A 22,737-nucleotide genomic window follows, 5' to 3' on the forward strand; every position below is an offset into this window, starting at 1 on the left:
TGAATCTTTGGTATGATTCCTTTTCATGGCTTTTACATTGTGCCTAGGTTTTAGTGTTATCTTTGAGTAACATCAGGAAGCAAGGGTTTATGGAATGACCACAAAGAAACTCAGTTTGTGTACTTGGTCTTCCCCCTGGGTTAGCTTTAATAACTAGGGGCTTGCCCTGCCAGAGGGTCAAATCTCTCAAAGTCTGCCATGGGGAATGATGTACGAATTACTACACCATGGAAGAGCTTAGAGAAAGAGAAATAGAAGAGCTATACCCTCAGTTGTTGGATTAGTTATAAATCAAATAGCTTCCTATAAAATTTAATGAATTTAAGTTCTATGGGCTAGACATTTGGTAATAATGAAGTGGGGGATATGAAGTAGAATGTAACAGTATTATAAACACAGAGAACCAGCTCTAGAAGAGTTTATTTTGGGGAGGGATTATTTTCTAATCTGAATTTCCTGTTTAGATTTATGACCAGTAGCTGGCAGGTTAATACTATTACAATGTGGAAATAGTTTATTTTTATGATTTTTGTCTGGAATTTTTCTGTTTATTCTCAGTGTTTTAGTATGATAATAGAAAAGTTAACCAGTAGCTAGGTCCTTGATCAATTAAGACATATATATATATATATATATATATATATATATATATATATATATATATATAAAAATTATTAATTGGAGTCCAAATTAAAGAAGATAGTCTGAAATCTGCCATTTTGGATCATTCCAGATATTAAAATTTCATTTAGTTTAGAATTCATAGGAATGTCTTTCCACAAAAGACACACTCATGAGAAAATTATTTTTAAAGAATATTATTATCCTTTGAGATATTTACCTTTTATGCAAAAACTATTACTGGGCTATAGAATTTGCAAAAGTCCCCCTTAAGGACTTCAGAATTTGTTCCTGTGGTCACTGCTAATGTGATCAGATTACATTGGGAGAATCAGTGCCTGGGCCTCATATTGGCCTGTTTGCATAGTTAACTATCAGCATTGGATTCTTTCCAGCTATATTTAGACTAATTCTACTTCTAGCAATTTGGCAACCTGCCCCTTGAATCTACCATCTGCTTTCACAGATAAACTCCAAACCTAATAGAAGTGCATTTCTTGCCCATATACTCCTAGCAGGTGCTCTAATTGGCAGGTGGCTTCCCCCAGGTGGTGATGCTGGGACCCAGGCTTCATGGATCTGCAACATGTGGTTTCCAAGCTGGCTGTCCTCACAGAAAAGGGTAAAAAATGAAGGATTCATGGTGGAGGTTTTTATGGGCCAAGCCTGAAAATCGCTCCACTGATATCCTATTGGGGCCTCAACCCACTCACATGGCCATTCCCTCAAGGGAAGCTGGGAAATATACTTCCTTCAAGATTTAGAGGAGAAATTGGGTTTGATTAATAGCTAGTTATATCTACCACACTTACAATTACCCAACTATTTAGACAGTATTTTAAATTTTTGATTACCTTAACTTTTACTGCATTATTTCTGGTTTCTTACATGTAAATTTAAGTTATTAAAAATTTGTCTCTAAAATATCTTTGTTAAATTGTTGGTGTATGTCTTAGTAAACTTCCTATCACTATAATAAAATATGTGAAACAATTAAATTATAAAGAGAAAAGGTTTATTTTTGCTCATGGTTCTAGAAGTTCTAGTCCAAGATCAGGCAGCTCTGTTTCTTTGGGTCACTTTGAAGGCAGCATATAATGGTGGGAGAGCATGGCAGAGCAAACCACCTGTCTCATGAGTCTGGAAGTAGAGACTCTAGGAGTGGGGGCCATTATCTCCTTCAAGGGCATACATACCCTCAATATCTCACTAGGCCACACCTCTTAAAGGTTCTACCACCTCACAATAGTGCCATCCTGAGGACCAGTCCTTTAACACATGCGCCTTTAGGGGACACTCTCCAAACCAAAACATGGTATATTTTTCAAGGTGGATATATAAATACATGTTACTCAGACAGGTAGCTACAGATAGGTGTGTATTATGTATTTATACATATATGTATATGTTTGCATATACATATAAAATGTGTGTGTGTGTGTGTGTATGATTCCAAGTCACAGAGTTAGGGCCAGCTCTAAAACTTGAGACCAGGATTGATAATTTGATTCCACTACATTTCTCAACTTTATTATGCTTCAAACTCAAATTTATAAAACAGAAGACAAAAGTTTCATGAATCAATATTTTTATCATAATCATCTCTATTTTAAATTCCAGTAGTAGGTAGTAAATATTTAGAAAAATATACTAAGATTAGAGTCACAAGGACATCAGATATTGGTATCTTTTTATAATTACTTTTGCAACTGCTTCTAATTTTCTCTGTTAGTGTTTTTTCTTTATCAGATTGACTCTGAGATTTAATATTGTCATTCTTGAGTTAAAAAGGCATACAGATAGATGGAAGGATGATACATATAAGGCTGAACTTTCCCAAACTTACAAAGGCTGAACCCACATAATTTACCTCCTCTTCCCTATGTCCAATAAATTAGATCCATTGGAATAAAGTAGATAAAACCCCCATGGTACCTGTTAGTCCAAAATTGATCTGGAGACACAATCAGAAATCTGATTGCAAAACAAGAAAGGATCTGGTTGATCAGGGGGAATATGATAAGCTTTCAACCGTTAATGGTAACACCGCTATCTCTGTACCAATTCCCAGGGTGGACAGCTGCTTCTCGTTATTGTCATCAAGTAGAAGTCCAAGAGAGAATACAAAGTCCAAATGTATTGTTCCTAAAGAAACAAACTAACATCAAATAACCTCAGGGAAGAATTAACTCATCAGTGGAAAACATTAAAAAGAGAAACCACCTGGTGTAGGAAAAACTAACCTAAACGGTAATGTCAACATTACAAATAGCAAGAACAGATACCGTCCCAGGATAGGATGAGAGGACAAGTTTTACTATGGTCTGATAAGGTGAGTAATATGGAAGGATTTTTTTCCAGGCAGCTGCTGCCCATTAGATGAAGGTGGTGAGAGATTCCACAGAGAGCCCTTCAGACAAAGTTATGTGAAAGTATGCATTCACCAGAAATGTTATTGAAGACATTACATTGATCAGGTTCCAAGTTTTATTGTGGCTAGAATGTTTTCTGGGCAAAGGGAAAAAGGCCAGAGTTGGATTGTCCATATGTCTTAAACACTTAATGAAAAATTATATTAATTCCTTGATATCATTTGTTATTTGTCCAAGAGACTGGATATGATTCAGGTTGTCTTTATATATCCCTACTGATTGAAACCGGCACTGCTAGGCTTTATTTTTCTCCTTCAATTTCTTAATTTTATTTTTTGAGTTTCAAACTGAAGTTTAGTGAAAGTGGAATCAACATTTATTGATTTTTTAGTATGTGCCAGGCCTGGTTTAAATGCCTTATCTCTTACAGTCCTTATTACATCCCTGTAAAGGAAGTGATAGTAAAAACTATATTTAAAAATGAGGAAACTACCTTGCCTTAAGGATGTATAGTCTATATAAGGTAGAACCAGAATTTTTTGCATGTTTCAACCCAAAGTTCATGCTGCTTTCTCTAGAAGAGATGTTGCAGTGCCTGATGATGACTATGGACGTGAATGATGTTCTGATATTCCTCTAGTATTTAGCATATTAGGTTCTTTGGACTTCTCGTATTCTATTTTGGAGGCAACATTGGATCCCTTGTTACTGTATTTCATGTAATTTCAGGCCAATCACCTCAGCTCAGTTTCTCCAATGATAAAATGATGAAGTCAGAAAAGATAAGCACATGAATCTCTTCCAGCTTTGACAAATCACTAGACCAAGGATTATGATGTGCCATCTCCCAGCCATATCTTATTAGAACAATATTCTTACTAGAATAGCTAGCTATAAAGATCTTAAAGAGCATTTTCCATTGCCAGATAATGGACCCTTCTTTTTTCCCTCATCCTTAGTTATCTTTTTAACAATGTAAAGATAGGAAAACTTTCCTACGTGGTCTCTACACTCAGAAAACCAGGGTTGACAGTGAATATCAATTTCACATTCATCAAACTGAACGGGAGCCCTACAGTCATCTAGTTTCTCTATGTGCAATCATTAGGAAGGTACCTAAATCACATTAGGAACACCCATTCATCTACCTAGAGAAAAGAAAGTATCTTCTCTACTGTAAACTGACAGCTGACTAATGTGTTTTTTTTCAAGAGACTCTTGATGAAAGGAGTGATGTCTATTCGTCGTTAGAAACCCAGCTGCATTTATAAATTTATCTTTCTTCATTCTTACTGATGCAGTAGGTGCTTTTGTGATACTTGTCTTATCACAAGAGCAAATAATAGGTGAGCCTTACAATCTTATTGACCCACATCATAGAAGCAACTCATGGAAATGAAACAAGAACAGATATCTTTCACAACTATGCCTGTGAACTTTCTTGGCTGATGAGGCACATATCTACTGTAATATAAAACCCCTCTAGACCACATGTTGAGAAATTTATTTTCACAATCATTTATTTAATCATAACTTAAGTGTCCATTTAACGCCTCCAAAGGTCAAGTTATTTTTCTGATGATACATTCCTGTAAAATGGTTCCAAATGAGTCTGTAGAGAGTCATCAATGAAGAAATTAGGCAAACTCACAGAAGTGCCTTCCTTTTTTTTTGTGTGTAGGATACATGACCATAACTGTGGAGGGTACAAATGATGGTTTTACAAGAAAATGGTTCAGGTCCTCAAAAAGTTATATTCTGCTAATAGAAATAAAGTATGTCCATAAATAACCAAAGTTAGAAGTGCATGCGTTATCAGAAACACAGGGAATATGGGGAGCAATTCCTCCACAGGAGTCAGGGGAGAGTAATTCTAGGACAATAAGACATGGTGTATTAGAAGAGAGATCTGAACTCAGCTTTAGAGGATGAATAGGATTTGGACATACAAAAATAGCTCACTTCTTGAAGGTGTGCCAGAATAATAGAACTAAGAAATAGAAATGAAGGGAGAATAAAGAACTGGAGTGCATGGTACATGAAGGGAATAATGGAGAGTGAGGCTGGACGTGTAAGTGTGACCAGAAGGTCAGTCCAAGGAGTGCTTCTGATTTGGAGAGTGGGTTTAGGGTGACAGTAATAAGAATAAAGAGGGTAGCAAGTGGAGCAAAGATGTAGCAGAAAAGGATGGCAAATGCAATGAGGGACATGTTGGATTTCAGGTGTATCAAGGGTCTTCTTGTTGTGTTGGTAGGGAGACTTAGAACAGGTGAAGTGGAGAAGTCACATGGTGTCATTTCCTGGACTGTACCTTGTATCAAGCATCTTTCAATAAAATTCAGTAGAACAGCTTTAGAAAGTTGTAAACACAGAGCCTCCACAATTCCATGGCTTATCTTATTCCTTAGCCATTTAATGGAGTAGAGTTGATATAATAGTGTATGTAGATAAGAAATTGAAGATAAATTTCAAATAAATTCATGAAAGCTGTTGATAAAGGAAGATGGGAAGTGCTATACTGCCTACATTTTAGATTCAATTTCAAGTGTCTTCATGACTGTATTGAATAATGAAAAACTCAGGCCCTTAAAATGATCAAATGAAATAAGTTATTGATAAGGAAAAAATAATAAAATTATATACCTTAACTATTTATTAAGAGTAATGATGAGATAAAACAATTACTGCTATATGAAAGTCAATAAAATCCAAAAGAAAAATAAGATGCTACTAAGTTACTCATTTTTATATTTTAATGTAGTAAGTTGCCATTCACATCAAAGTATCTTCCATGGTGATGATCAAAAGGAAATTTCTAGTAGCAAGAATTATTGAAATAGAAACTTCAAGGGGAGCAGTGAAAACCCCATTACCACATCAGCAACCCTTATCTGTAGCTTATTTTCTGAAGGTTCATTTTGTTGATGGAAGCTGGTAACAAAGATTAGGAGCCATAAAGATAAGAGAAGTTGATAGAGTGAGTAGAAAATAGTATACTCACTACACAGCCATCATGGCAGAATCATATTATAACACTCTGCAACACTGAAAATGGGAAATAAAAGACACCTTGAAATAGAGCCTCAGCGGGGAAGAAACTGTTCAGGGAGACTATTATTGAAAATACAAATTTCTTTATGGAGTTTAGTCACATTTGTGATTATTATAATAAAAGACAGAAATATGTCATTCTTTCTTGTAAGTCTGTGTTTCAAAACAGAAGGACTTCCTATAAAACATGAGGGGTCGGCAGTACTCTTAAGTGAACTCGCCAGACAGTCAGAAAATGAAGTAAGGGCAAGATGAGATTAACATCATGTGTTTTCTCACTATTTGGGGTCTCAAGTCAGGAGAACTGGGTTACATTAGCCTTTGTGTCGATCCTGTGAGTTACTAGTGGGAGCCAAGGTGAAAAAGATCTGTAGAGGGCTTTGAAAGTTTTGATTTTAAAGGGGCTTTAAAAGCGTTGACTGTATAGGTATTCCTTGATTCAGGGTGGGGTCCTGTCCCAATTAACCTATCAAAAGTTGAAAACATCTTAAGTCAAAAATGCCTTTCATGTGCCTAACCTACCAAGCATCCTAGCTTACCAGTGAGGTTGCTGTAGAGATCCACTCATTTCCTCTGGGGATAGTGTGGCTGATTGGGGGCCATGGCTTGCTGCCCTTACCCAGCATCATTAAGAGAGATTATTGTGCCATATGTCAGTAACCCAGGAAAACATCAAAATTAAAAATTCAAACTATGGTTTCTACTAATGAATATTCTTCTCACGTCATTGTAAAGTCAAAAAAATTGTAAGCTGAAACACAAATTTTGGGGTCTATCTGTATTCTTATGAAGTAAATGGGTAGTATATGAGGGGGTTTCTTTGGGAGTTGTGGAGCAGTAATGTGATTCCATCTTTATTTTATGAAGATTAATACAGAAGTTGTAGCATAAGTTGGAATAAGGAAAGATTTGACCTAGGAAGAAAAACTAAGAAGTTCTTATGAAACTGATCTAGATAGCATCAGAGAGTATGGTCAAAGAGGTATATTTGAAATAGATGACAAGGTTAGGGGAAATAGGAAAGAGGAGAATTTGAAAAGGATGATGCCATTGATAGAAGTAGAATGGGATAAAACAAGCAAATTTGCAAAGGAATAAGTGCTCACATATATTTACAATTTAAAATTATTTATGGTTTTTGCTTGAAGTTGAGGTGAATGACAAGGGAAATGTAATCCACAGTGATATCCAAATAACCCTGGTGTTGGCTAGCCATGGGTCCACCTTGCCTCACCTGCAGGACCAGGAAGGATACTTGAGCCAGAGTATCAGCACGCCCAGTCAGGGTGGATGAGTGGGTAAGGTAGAAGGATACAAAGATACAAGTAAAAATGGAAATGTCGGAGTATTCAAATAGTGACCCAATAGTGAGACAAGTTCTTACTAAATTGCTTAGGGCTTCACCAAGTTGCTAAGAATGGCCTTCACAAATGGGATACCTTAACTCCCGTAGGTAGCTTTATTATGCTCAACCTCTGAGACCCCTCTAGTTCTTAATCAGAGGAAAACTATAAATAAAAATTAGCTCAACATTGTGTCAGCCTCCATGCTTACCCGACTTTGACCAAGTAACTGCTCCATTTTGATCCTCTCTGCTTAAGATATTAACGTTATTACCTGACTCCTTCTCAACAGCACTTAGGCCTCAAGTCCTTTTCATCCTTTAAGATCTTTCAGGGTTTTACATTCAGCTCTTGAACTCCAGTAACAATGTAGGGAGCTCGCTGAGTTTGTTAGACTTCTCTGTCACCATCTTCCTGACCCTTTGCTTATATACCCTACTGCCTATTGATCAGTACTCTAGTTAGGCTTTGGACAGAGCTATTATCATAAAGAGACCCCAAGATATAGAGAATGAAACAAGGTAGTCTAGAGATGAATTGTACAAGCCGTCAGGACAGGTCTGCCTTATACGTTCAGGGACCTAGACCTGTTTCATTTATATTAATTGTTTATTATATTAATTAACTATTTAATTAACACCTCCCAGGATGTTACTCTTGATTGTAAAATTGAAGCAAATTCACTGCTACTTTGTCTCAGCCCATGTAAAAGAGAAAGTTGGGTCAGGGGAGACAAACAGTCCTCTTTTAAGTAAATGTATATAATTCACATATATCATTTTTATTCATATTCCACTGGAAATAAATTGTTCTATTACCACAACAAGTCCCAAGGGAAGATGTGAAAAGTATAGTTGAGTGTTTCTCAATGTGTTGATCAGCTTTCTATTACTGCAACAAAATACCTGAGGTAGTCAACTGAGAAAGAGAGAGGAAAGGTTTGTTTTTGTGTTTTTAGAGTTTATGATTTTAGAGGTTTCAGTTCATTGTTGATAGATGCCATTGCTTTGGGGTCTGTGGTGAATCAGATCATGGTAGTGAGTATGTGGTGGTGCAATCTGCTCAACTCATCGTGGCCAAGAAGCAGAAAAAGAGATGAGACAGAGACCATAATCCACTTAAAGGGCATGCCCCAATGATATAAAACCTCCCAATAAGCCCCACCTCTTAAAGGTTTTCACCATCTTGCAGTAGCACCAATCCAAGGATCAAGTCTTTAACACAGTTAGAGGAAATTTCATATCTAAACTATGGTATTGCACCTAGGGGATTGTAAATCTGCTAAAGGGAGAAAATTTCCTGCTTTATGCTCATTTGTACATATTTATTTGGAGCTAGTGGACTTACAGATCTGAAATTTTCATCATGGTGAGTTTCTTTAGTGGTTGTTGCTTAAATTAAACTACTGGAACAGGTTGGTATTCCAGAACAAACACTTCCTAGAATATGAGAACTGTTCTTCAGGCGCCATGAGACTGAAGAAAGAGATAAATCTAGACATTTTATTAATGGTTTTACTGACCCGAGTGTGGTCCTGGGCAGCAGCAAAACAAAAGTGACTTCTTCCAAGTGTACCTGTACCCGGTGTATCCGAAGGTAATATCAACGAGTCAGAGACATCCCTGGTACCAATGTCTGGTCATAAAGCTCCACACATCACTTCAGTGGTTTTTATCTAATTATAATTTGTTGGGAAAATATGCAGGAAAATCTATCTAGGGTTACTGTGGGGCAATCATGGTGGTTATAATCCAAGATGGATGCAGTTATGTCAAGCCAAATCCATGCAGGTGGCCACTTCATGATGGATAAGCCACTATTCCCCTCTTTGCTCTCAGTGAAAGAGTAATTACACTCTTTTTCAGGAAGCAAGCATGAAGATTCAGGATCATTTTTAACATAGCACTCTAGGGAGTTGGCTGTGATTAGTGTACTAGATTAAAGCAATTTTCTGTCTCTGGGTGGTTGAGAGCAAGTAGGTTGTTTTTTGCCCTGGTACTGGGGATTGAACCCAGGGATATATTGACACTGAGCTATATCCCAGCCCTTTTACTTTTTATTTTGAGACAAGTTCTTACTTGTCTCAAAATTATTTGGGGCTTTTGGTTGCTAAGAATGGCCTTGAACTTGTGATCCTCCTTCCTCAGCCTCCCAAGTCACTGGGAGTACAGGCATGCACATGGCTCCCGGAGAAACGTGTATCTTCAACCAAGAGATATTCCAGATTCTCCAGAGGACCTCTCAATCAACTCAATTTCAAAATAGGACTAATTAGGAAAGTTTGGGACACACTGTTGGACAACAATAACCCATAATCTGATTCTCCAAACTTAACAGCAAGAATGTTAAACTCAGTGAGGTGGCATATGCTTGTAATTCCAGCAGCTGGGGAGGCTGAGGCAGGAAGATTGTGAGTTAAAAGTCAGCCTCAACAAAAGCAAGGCCCTAAGCAACTCAGTGAGACCCTGTCTCTAAATAAAATACAAAATAGGGCTGTGGATGTGGCTCAGTGTTTGAGTGCCCATGAGTTCAATCCCTGGTACTAAAAATTAAAAAAAAAAATGGCAATGGTGTCACGAATCCTTTCCTCTGCAGGCCCTAGAGATGATTTGGTTTGTGTCAAAAAGATGGGCTCTCACAGGTAATGGGGTTGCAAGTCCCATGAGTTCCCAAGAGAATTTTTTCCTTAAATTGACTGGATGTACATATCTCAGGCAAGCCTCAGGTGCATCACATGATAAATGGGCACCTATAAAGTCCAGACAGGTGGAAAAAGAAGATGAAAAGCCTTTAAAAAAATAAACAAAATGGCCATGAGATACTTCAGCAATCCATCTTGCTGTGACAAGATTGTCAGCAACTGTTTTCTAGATTTTAAGTTCTTCCAAAAGGGAAATAAGGTACATTTCTGAAGCAAAGATACTATTTTTATAGTGGAAGATAATGTTGTTTTCTAACTTGCACTCCAAAATAATTAATTTTTTCAGGTCTTCTTCACTAATGTAGCCTCTATATATTACCAAGAACTAGAGGGTATTCCAATACCTCGGCAAATAGAGATTTCTATTGTTGTTTTTAAAATGAGCAAATCAAATGGGTAAAATGTGATTATCTATGATTACAACATCTCATAGGAACTTCCCTGATAATTACTTTTTAACCTGTGGGCCTGCTTGTTTGAACATAAAGAACTCTATTTGAGACAATGGGTAGCTGGGATGTGAGCAGGAATTGAAGCATTTTCAAGTTGATGTAGGTTAAATCCTTCCGATTTTTAATTTTCTACTATATATGTAGGAATTGATTAAAGAAAAAGTGTGAAACATCTCCTTCTATCTTGTCCATGTCATGTATTTAAGTGATAAAGCACAGTGCAGAAAAAGACTACACTTTGCAGAAAATCTCTCTATAAATTCAAATGTATGCATGGAGTCTTAAGTATAAATGGAATATCTATCTTTGGAAAGATAAACAAGAAATTGGGAACATCAGTGTCTTGGGAAGGAAAAGCAAATGGACAGGGGTGGGAAGAGGACTACTCACAGTATACCTTTTGATTGTACATTTAGAATTTGTCACCATATGAACACATCATCTGCTCCAAAAACTAAACAGAAATTAAAAGACAATCTGTGATCATTGTTATAGCTTTTCAAAAACTCTCTTGAAGATCCTTTCAGCAAATGTCAGTATATACTCTTATTTTTTTTCATTAAATTTTGCTCTGAATATAAAGAATATTGTGAATAAAGAATAGATTGTCATTCTCATGCAGCACTTGGAAGACATCACTGCATCGTCTTCTGACCTTTGTTGTTGGTGAGAAGTTTGCTCTTTTATTCTTTGCTAGCTTTTAGGATTTTTCTCTTCAGTTCTCAATGTTATACATTTTCATTATGTTATATTGTCAATGTTAGGTGTGGATTTATTTTAATTTAATTCTCTACTTGGTTCTTGACATATATTTGTGATCTAAATTCATATTCTAACTAATTTTGGATTACTCCTAGTAAAGATGACCTCTAATATTGCCTTCTATTCTCAAATTCTTCCAGTTCTATTAAATATTAGATATTTAGGCTTCTCAATCTATTTTGTTATCTTCTCAATATTCGTCCTTTCTGAATTCCTATACTGCATTTTGGATAAGCATCTCAGTATAACTTTTCAATTCAATTAATTAGCTTTTTTTGCAGAATTCAGGTTAGAATTTACTCCACATATAGCAGTTTTAAAATTTCAATAGTTAATATAAGTTTGATGTTCAAAGAACCTAATTCTTGAAATCAATTGATTTTTGTTTCATTTTTTCCTTATGCTGTTTCAAGACTTTATATTCTTTTAAAGATAGCAGTGATGACTTTATCTCTGTGAACATTAAGCTGTTCAGCAAAATTAATTTTACCTTGGTCAAATTCCTATTCTAATTATTTGATTGCAATGGCTTTCCTAACATTAGAATTCTTCAAGTGTTCCTCCCTCCCACTCCCCCAGAGTAGGCAGTCTCCAAATTGAATAAAATAAAAAGAAAAGAGTTGGGGGAATTACCAATTGAAGCAGGACAAGAGTCTCTTGCAAGGTTCAGCACTTTGGTAACAACCCCAGAATTCTGTCGCTACCAGTTGTTTTGAGAAGTATGTAAAAATATCTTTTATCTCAACATTTGTATAGTATTTGTCATATTACATCTATTAAATAAAGATTTATTGAGCTAATTTCTTAATAACTTTGTTAAAGAAAGTTTCAGAACCACTCAAAAATCACACTTACAAAAGGAAAGGAAATTAAAGCTCTGTATAAAAAACTTTGAGATTTGCAGAAGCATTGAAAGGTATAAGATTTCCAGAGGGGGAAAAATGAAAGAAGGTTACCGAAACTATTAACCCGGGTTTAAAACTCTCATATGCTATCTTAAGAAACTAATGGAATAGAGCAAATATAGTCAGGATGTGCTCATTATCCCAAAGTCTGGGAATGTGAGCCCCACTGAGAAAAGATTGACAGCAATAGAAGAAATGAGCAGACAGAAAGAATTAAGAAGGAGATGCTGAGAGGCTTAACATGAAGAGGAATTTACAAAAGGCAATCTGTGTTAACTAGAGATACAGAAATTCTAGAAAAAATGAGACTGACTGGATGTACTCACAGAATATTCATACAAAGGTCTGGAAAAATTTAGGAATGGAGGACACATTATAATCAGAACTATAATACATTATATTTGTACAGCCAATTACATTTTAGAAAGCACATCTATAGACTTTTTCTTATTTGAAGTATAATAATTATTATTTAGGTTCAGGAATAGTAATATATTGAGAATCTGGATACTAAGACATTTCCCCTGTTTATATAATTTAATTGGAGTCAGAATGCCTGGGTTCACATCTCAGGCCTTTTGTTTATAAACTAGGAGGCTTTAGGCAATTTACTTAATGTCTTAGTTCCTCAATATACATAGTTTTAATAATTGTTCTAATGAATGGTTTGCTGTGAGGCCTTAATGAATGAAAACACTTTATGTGGAACAGAGCCTGGCAAATAGCAAGGGCTTTTTAAGCATTAATTATTAAAATGAGAGCTATCATTTTCTTTTTAGATGAAGCACTGAAGTTCTAAGTTTTGCACTTGATCAAGGCCACATAATTACTCACCTAAAAACTCAAAGCTCTATTCTCACTCCAAGTCTCATACTTTTCAAGAGCACGTTGCTTACTGCTCTCTTAAGTCATCAAGGAGATGTGCAGACCTTGGAATGATAGATGTAAAGAATGGAGGAACAGGCTAGCAGTGTACTCATGAGCATGTGCTTAGCTCATGTGAGGATGTAGTCCCATCCCCTGTGTCAAAAACATATATGGAAGAATATTTGATTCATGAAAACAGGCCTGAGGCATCACCTGGAAGGGCAATTTTCAGGTAAGGTGGGTGTGTTACTGGGTAAGCTAAAGGGCCTGGAAGGGCTCTTCTACTTTGTGTCCTTAGAACTTGATACAGTGCTTGACATTTTAGGTAAAACTGAATTTTTATATTCTGTCCATTTCCATCTAAAGCAGGACTCTACAAGGCCCCCTGGGAAACCACCCCTAACCTGCTCTCAGTCACATTATTTGGTGGGAATGACCTTCAACCACCCATGGCCCTAGGGGTGGGTGACCAGTGACTCATTCATCTCGCTGTGTCCTATTTGCTTTGCCACAGCAACAAATAAACATGGGTGAAAGTCTGTTAAAGCTAAAGAGACCAAGGAAGAATTTGCTGGGATTTTCAGAAGCAGGAAATTTTCTCTGGGAACTGCCAGAAGAGACACACAAACTTCTCTTGGATGGGCCCCTGTTGAGATTGTGAAGTCTGGACCTGCTGCAACCATTTTGGCCACTAGGTGGGTGTGAAAGAGTGGAGAGAGGGGGCTAGGGACTATACCATTGGACAGCAACTGCTAGATGTATGAGCCCTACACCAGGTCATGTCTGAAGCCAGTTCTGTTTCTAGACTTTTCAGTGACAACCCCCACCTTTTAAAAAAAGAACAAGTTAGAATTTTTTTGTCTCTAATATTTAACACAAAAGTCCTGATACAGTAAACATCAATAAATATTTGTTGTGAGAAAACAAACTTTGAAGGTAAAAACAGTTTAGAAAAGTCAACTGTCAGAAAAAGAAACAAAGCAGTATTAATGCACAATCCAGAAAAATAATGCAACTTGGTTTTAATAAAATGGAAATATGCTTAAACTCCCTCCTAGTAAGAGATATGAAAATTAAGCTGAGTGTAGTGGGGCATGGCTGTAATTCCAGTGACTTGGGAGGCTGAGGCAGGAAGATTTCAAGTTCCAGGCCAAACTTGGCAACTTGCCAAGATCTTGTCTCAAAATAAAAAATAAAAAGGACTGGGGAGATGGTTCAGTGTTAAAGTATCCCTGGTTCAATTCCTGGTACCAAAACAAAGCAAAACACAGCAAAAACAAAGATGTACAAATTAAAACCCCACTGAAATACAATATCTCACATTAAATTGACTATGGTTGAAGTGTTTTACAAAAAAAAATTGGTGAGGTTATGGGGAAACAGGCGATTTTATGTATTTCTGTTAAGAATGCAAATTGTTACAGTACAGATGGAAGTTACTTTGGCAATATTTAGCAAATTTACATGTGAATTTTCCTTTAATTGAGTAACATAGCCCAAAGCTATACTAGCAAGAAAAAAAAAAAAAAACCAAAAGCAAGCAAACAAAAAATGATTGTATAGATAGGGCTTTTTATTGTCCTGGTTGAATACAAGAATAATACATCTACTTAACAGAATACTATACAGGAAAAATGTTGAGAAATGCTTCTGTTTAAACATAGCCAATATATTAAATGAAAAAAGTCACTGGTAAAAGTATATATGGTAGCAACTGACTAAGGAAATGATAATGTATCTGATTTTTTTTAAATGAAGAAAAAAGTTTATCCTTTGGAAAAAAAATGGCTACCTGTAAGGAGAAAAAAGAAGTATGGTGGGGCAAATATTAAAACTATATTTCTTTGAAAATAACTTTGATTGGAGAGCCATTAGATTTTCTATATAATAATACATCAAAAGTTTTAAAAAGTAAAGTAAAATAAATGATCTTAAATGTGTATTTGATTGGTGGCATAACTACAGAGTCATTCTTTCAAATTACTTTAAAACAATAACTTGACTCTATATCCCTAGGGACAAAGCAATAATGACAACAAAAAGCATAATAAACATACCTAAAATCCTATCTCCTCTTCTCATTTCAAACTGTTTCCAGCAATAATATTGTTGGTAATAGTGTTGGCATTTGTTATCTGAGACTTTTGTGGGTGTGATCTGACATAAAGCTAACGAGTATTTAGAAGAGCATGATTTCCTGCATGGGAAAACAGGACATACAGATGTAACCTTGAGTTTGGTTGAAAATATTAGCATTAAGTCATGACGTTCTTTATTTTAAATATTATATATTTTCTTATTTGATCCTCTAAAAAGGCTTGGAAATAATGATCAACCAGTAGTAATAACCCCTAATGTCCAGATACTGGTCTTTAACTACAATTTCCCACTAAATATTTTTAAAAAAACCTTGAACTCCATGGGAAAAAATAGATACCCCATTTAATATACACAATATAAACATGGAATATCTTTCCATAACAGAAAATAAAATGATCAAGTCAAATGACTTCAGAGCCTTTTTGGATAGATTCCCACAGTTTAAAGAAGACAGTAACCATGATGAATAAAAGCACATTAAATTTGATGATATGTTCATAAGATTCCCTCTCCCAATAAAATCTTCACGCATCATATTTATGATATGCTTGGAGTCCAGTTCACAATTCTGAAACTGCCAAATCAAGGCAAGGGCCTCAGCATTTATACTGCCTTTTCAAGTAGCAGACTTGCCTTGTAAAAACACTGTTTTTGAATCTGATCAAATCTCTAGATCTAACTACCAATTTACATACAACACAGGAAGAAGATTGTTTCTATGGACTACACGGAGATGAAATCGACAGATTATTTTTTTCAACAAAACATTGAAAGGAAGTAAAAAGAAACAAAGGGTGACATAAATATAAATGACTTAAATATTTCAATCAAAAACTTGAAATCAATAACGGACACGATGATTATATAAACGTGAATTGTAACTGGATATTTAAGAATACTGAGGATGCTGGGCGCAGTGGTGCACACCTATAATCCCAGTGGCTTCAGAGGCTGAGGCCGGTGGATTGTGAGTTGAATGGCGGGGCACTAAGCAACTCAGTGAGACTCTAATAGGGCTGGGGATGTGGGTCAGTGGTTGAGTGTCCCTGACTTCAATCCCCAGTTACAACAACAACAACAACACTGAGGAGATTTAAAACCTTTAAGCTATAAAAAAGGTACTGTGTTTATAATTTTTACAAAAAAGAATGCCTATCTCTCAGAGATAAATACAAAAACACTTGCCAATTGAAATCGGTTAATACCATGTCTGGGATTTGCTTCAGGGTGTGTGTGTGTGTGTGTGTGTGTGTGTGTGTGTGTGTGTATTTATGTGGGCACTCCTGTGCATGTATGAAGCAGGTAGAATAGATGAAGTGAGTTTGGTCTTGGTGTTACTGCAGTTTGATGATAATGACATGTGGGTTCATTCTCTCCACTTTGGGATATGTTTAAACTTTCTCTAGCAGAATATGAAAGAAATTCTTATCAATGCAAAGTAAACTGGTCAAATTATAACTCTCATAGATTGAAGTCTACCTATATGTATAAAACAAGATATTTTTGTAATGAATCTTTTATGAGAATCTCTTAAGAAATTGAATATGAACACATAAACAGCTCACTCTCCAAAAGCATGGATTGAAATGATGCCTGACACGCCATTGGCCTTTGATATTTTTACAGCTTACTGATTAGCTATTTTGTCCAGGAGTGCATTAATGTTATGACCCCAAGCAAGTCGTTTCCTTGTAAAGAGATTTTAGTAGTAAGTACCCAAACCTGCTACTGTGAGGACTGATGAGATAATGGAAATACAATACTGAGCAAGGTCTAAGAAATAGTAAGTGATCAATAGTTTTCTTTTTTAAAAAAAATTTTCAGTACTGGGGATTGAACCAGGGGTACTTAAGCATTGAGCCTCATCCTCAGCCCTTTTTATATGTTTTATTTTAGGACAGGGTCTTGCTAAGTCCTCAGGGTCTCACTAAATTGCTGAGGTTGGTCTCAAACTTGCAATCCTCCTGCCTCAGTTTCCCCAGTCACTAGCATTACAGGCGTGTGCTACTGTGCTCAGCTCAATAGTGTTCTTAACTGTCATCAATTTCTTTTTCTCCTCGATGAAATACATCAGTGCAGCAGCATGCCATCTTGTCTTTGTAGCAATGCTGATACAAATTCACCCATTCAAAACCAAATGTTAACACAGGGTGAAGGTTTTTGTCCTTGACATGGTTCTTGCCATCAAAGCATCCCAAATTTCTGTGAGGTAAGTATCATTAAAATAAGAAATTAAGACTTCTCCTGGGAAAAGATGAAGTGGATAGGCTTTTCCATATTTCTCCTACTAAATAGAGCAATATGCATTACCTCGTCCCTGTTGGGATGTCAGTGAAGGCCAAATGGAGAGTCTGGACTTCATCGCCCATTGGGCACTAATGAGGCAGCACTTGCCTTCTTTTACTGGAGTGGTTTCAGAGGAGGTGTGCTAAATAGAAGATGTAAATAGCAACCACAGTGTTATAACATAAACTAAAATATCTAACATTAAAACAAAAATTACCCAGTTACAAATTACCAAGAAAAATTCAACTTTTTGCTTAAATGAAAGAACACGGAGTTCTATAAACAGACAAATATTTTTGGAGGAATAAGGGGGAAAGCAAGACATTCTCAGGTGAAGGAGAGCTAGAAAAATTTGCTTCTGCCAATGTACATTACAGTAGTGGCTAAATGAAATTCTGCAAATAGGAAATTTACAGAAGAAACACTGGAATATTAGGAAGAAAGAAAGAACACAGAGTAAAGCTGTGGGTAAATACAGTAGACATCTTCAGTTGTCTAAATTATATTTGATGACTGAAGCACAAATTAGAACAATGTGTGGTGATGTTCTTAATGTAGGTAGAAGAAATTTTAAGACAATTGTATTAAGCAGCAGAGTGTAAAGGGAGACACTTCATTCAAACTGATCAGAAACTGACAGCAGACGATTGTGACAAGATACATATATAATGTATGTAATGCCTAGAGAAAACACTGAAAAACTTATACAAAGGAACATACATAAAAACATCGTAGACAAGTCAAAATTGAAATCAAGAAAATATTCAAGTAACTTGCATGAATGCAGAAAAAAATAAAATGGAAGAAAAGATTAAATAAATGGAAAATTAGGGATTAATCCCTATCATATCAATTACATTTCAAGAGCCTTATGCCAAGTGAAAAAAGCCTCAGAAGTCACATATGATATAGTGGCATTACATAACATGCTCAAATGAAAATATATAGTAAGAGGGAAGGGAATAGGAATGCGAATGGTGGGGTGGGGGGGAGTGTGTGACTAAAATGGGCAGTGAGAGGTTGTTTTGGTGATGGAAGGGCCCTGCCACTTTATGATGGTTATGGGAATCCACACTTGATAAAATAGCACAGAACTGCAAACACACATTGCACCAATACCATCGTACTTACTTAGTTGATAAGATGTAATGTTGGGGAAAAATAGATGAACGGTTTGGGGGACTCCCCAGTACTATCTTGCAACTTCCTGTGATAGTTATAATTGCATAACTGAAGTTTAAAAAGATATAATAAAAATCCAATATTTTTAAAGTAATAAATATATTCCAAGTAGTGTGGTAATGAGAAGAAATAAGGGGCTTGATTCATCATAAATAAATCAAGGACAACTTGACAGAACAGGCTACATTTGCACTGAAACTTGAAGGATGAATAGAAATTTATCCAGCAAAGAGACTATTTCAGGTTCATGGAATTAATGCACCCAAAAAGGTAATGGAGAGAGAGTGTAGCATATTTGGAGAGTGGTGAGCAACTCATTATGAATAGTATGTGTGGTACCAATAGGAGAGTGACAGCAGTTCTAATGAATTGACATTGCATCTCTGTAAACATTCAGTGGAAACAAAGTTTATATGCCCATGTATATGCTATCTTACATCTTAATTCCAAAATACAAATTATATCACTATAATTTTGTGATAGAACTTTGAGAGAAAACCTTTTTTTCCCTCTTGTATGTGCCTAAGGCTATTGACCTTCAATTATTTTTCTTGATCATCCATGTGTGCTCCACATTACAATGAAGGAAAGAGTGTAGAAGAGGACAGGTAGAAATGGAGATGAAGTAGAAGTGAGTTTTAAACACTTCTTAAATAATTAGTGAAGGCATCACTTTTTAAAAAAATACAACTATGAAAAAACATTGATCCTGTGAGATGGAAAATATCTGTTGTGTTCATCTAGGGATTGGATATGTACAGAATGCAGGATCATGGGCTTTGCTAGAGGTTTCTATCAGAGAGACAATATGTTGTGGTAATTCCCTAAACACTGAATATGTTATCATCAGAAATTCAATACTAATCCCAAGTTCTTGTAGATCCAGATTATAGCCAAATGACTAGAAGAACTGACCTGTCTCTGTGGGTGAAAGAATAAGGCTATTATTTGGCAGCATGGGTGAAATATTTCATTAATTCATTCATCCATTCACTTATCAATAATTTACTGAGCATTCATTATGATAGACATGCTTCTACACAGAACAGGCTACATTTGCAACACAGGGGTATTGCAAGCTTAAAAGCAATGAAAGAAATTTGCCACAAATGAATTTCAAAACTTTTGCATATACAAATAAATAAACAGAATCACAAGATATTCAACAAAGTAGAGAAAATGTTTGCCAAAAATAAAGATGAAATAAAAATGCAGGCAAACAATTACATATACAGAGGTATATTTAGATATTAGAACAAAAAGTTCAAAAACCTTAGATTTCAGTGAGGTAGACATAAAATAAATAATAGTAAATTCATATATGGGTCTATTAGGAAGCCACTGAAAATAGTACTTTTGAGATTAACATGGTATATTGCTTAAAGTATAAATAAAGAAGTAAAAGTGTCAGAATGTATGAGTTTCTGAATCTTTCATAAAACAAATGTATATATTTTTTATTTTTTAATATTTCTTTAATTTTCTACAATAAACATACTCTTATACTTGGCACAGCAATTATAAGTTTAGTAATTTAATTATATTGCAGTTCATTTTGGAATTAGGTATATATACACACACATATATACAAAAATTTTGTACTAACATGTTTCAATAACTGAATGTATTTATCTATAAAAATCTTAATTCACAATTATTATGGGCTTATTTATTATTTATCTTCCATATAGAATGTCAACTTCATGAAAATATGAAGTTATCCCTGTATTGTAGTGTAACTCTGTCCAGCACAACTTTCTACCATGAAGGATCTTTTCTTTTGCTAGACTGATCAATATGGTACCTACTAGCCATAAGTAGTGATTCAGTACTTGAAATGTAGCTGGTGCAATGGAAGAAATGAATTTTTACTTTATTGAATTTTAATTAATCTAAATTTAAGTTTTTGTAGTCACACCCTCTATTGGACATTGTAATTCTAGAGCCCAGAATAGTGCCAGGCAGTGAGTATGTACTAAATAAACACATATGTTTGGTAGATGGGTGAAATAATGGGATGACTTGACATCATTGGATGACATTGAAATAAGAACATAGAGATAGCATGGTATGTTCTGACATATAATATTAACATTAAATAGAGACTAATTTTGGAATTTGTTGGCCCTAATACCAAAATGAAATGAGAAATGGTGGCTGTAATTATGATAAAATTAATATTTATCAGTGTGCTTAAGTGCTCTTTCTATAAGTATGAATTCACTTAATTCTCCTGAATCCAAAAGGTAAGCAATATAATTTTCCCTCACTTTACACATAAGGAAATTGAAGCACAGAAAGGCAAGGTAACATTCAAGGATACCCAGTTAGTTAGTGGAGCCAGTATTTAAATACAAGTAGTCTGGGTCCATCTGTCTCTTATCCTCTATGCTATACATTATCCAGTTGTATACATATATCTAGATAACTGGTGCCCTTTTTAAAGATTGGGGTGGCATTTACTTTTAAAGCAACAGGTTTAACTTTACTATGGATGAAGTGGATTTGGATTGATTTTTTAACTTGATCTTTACTATGGACTGAACGCTGTGCTCCCCACCCCGCAACAACCCAAAGTCATGTTGAAACCCTAATCCCTGACATGATGGCGTCTGGAGATGGGACTTTAGAGGTAATTAGGCCATAAAGGCAGAGATTTCAAAATGGAATTAGTTTCCTTATAAGAGACAGATGGGCACTTGCTTCCTTTCACTCTATCATGTGAGAAAACCAGGAAGAAGATCCTATCAGAGTCCAACCCTGCAGGAACCCTGATCTCAGACTTCCCATCCTCCTGCATTGTGATAAATAATTTCTGTTTTTTAAACCTTTCAATCCATGGTATCCTGTTAAAGCATCCTGAACTAAGACAGGCTTCATATATTGGAACACAGTAAACATAACACATGATGTTTTCATTTCATGCGTACTCATGAATTCTTGAAATTCATTGAGCAAATATTTATAGTGTGAAACTCAGGGCTAAATACTGTGTTATGTTCTAAAGATATAAATATAAAGAAGTGATATTACTTTACCTTTAGGAGTTCAGGAAACAATCGAGGAAAGATACATTCAAATGGTTCCTCTCCAAAACTCATGTGTTGCCAATGTAATAGTATTTAGAGGTGAGGACTGAAGAGATGATTGAGCTTCTTCCTGGCCAAGGAAATAAAGGCCCTTATAAAAGAGGCTTCACACAGTGTTGGGAAACTCCTTCCTTTCTGTCATGTGAAGATACGGCAGCAGGGCCTCACCTTGAAAGCAGAAAGCTGCCCTAACCAGACAACCAAAACCTGCCTTGTCTTGGTCTTGAATTTCTATACCTCCAGATAAGAAAGTAAATTTCTATTCTTTATAAAATTACTCAGTTTCAGGTATTTTGTTATAGTAGCCCAGACAATGCACTACATAAAAGAGATACCAAAATAGAATAAGCATAAAAGTTGAAAACATAAAAGTACCATTTGGGGAGCTCAGAGGAAAGTCATTGGATAGTCATGCATTTGTGGGATGACTTGATACTGAGTGGGTAGAGATTCCTACTTTACACCCCACTTTAGGCTTTGCAGTTCACCCTGGCCTTCATTCATGCTCTAAGACATCTGGGATCATGTTCAGAGCGTGGAGATTTGGATTGAATCTATTACTGTCATATTAGATAGTGACATTGGGGTGAGTTGTTTCGAGGTTTACATAATGGGTTCAAACATGCTACCCTGTAGACCTCATGGGGTTTTCATGAAAATCAAAATGAGATCTTGCCTGCTACAGACTAGTACAAAATGCAGAGCACTATGCCAGTGTCAGGAATTTCTCTGATTTGTTAATCTATACCATCTGGGGAGGGGAGAGCAAGCTTTTATCATAAAGACCTGGGGTGACTAAATGGCAAGCCCATGCATAAATAATGAGCAGAGTTAGGCTCCCTGGAATGTGTCTAGACTTCAGGGAAATATCTGATCTTGCATCCCAAAGGAGCTCATTTGCAAAATATACTGTCAGTGACTGCATTGGCACAAGCGGTGTTGCGTTACAGAAGCCTGGCTGGAAGATGAAAGATAAAGGAGGGAAAATTGAGTGTGCAGGGTGGTA

This window comes from Callospermophilus lateralis, chromosome 4 (assembly GCF_048772815.1).
Source record: "Callospermophilus lateralis isolate mCalLat2 chromosome 4, mCalLat2.hap1, whole genome shotgun sequence".
NCBI classification, from domain to species: Eukaryota; Metazoa; Chordata; class Mammalia; order Rodentia; family Sciuridae; genus Callospermophilus; species Callospermophilus lateralis.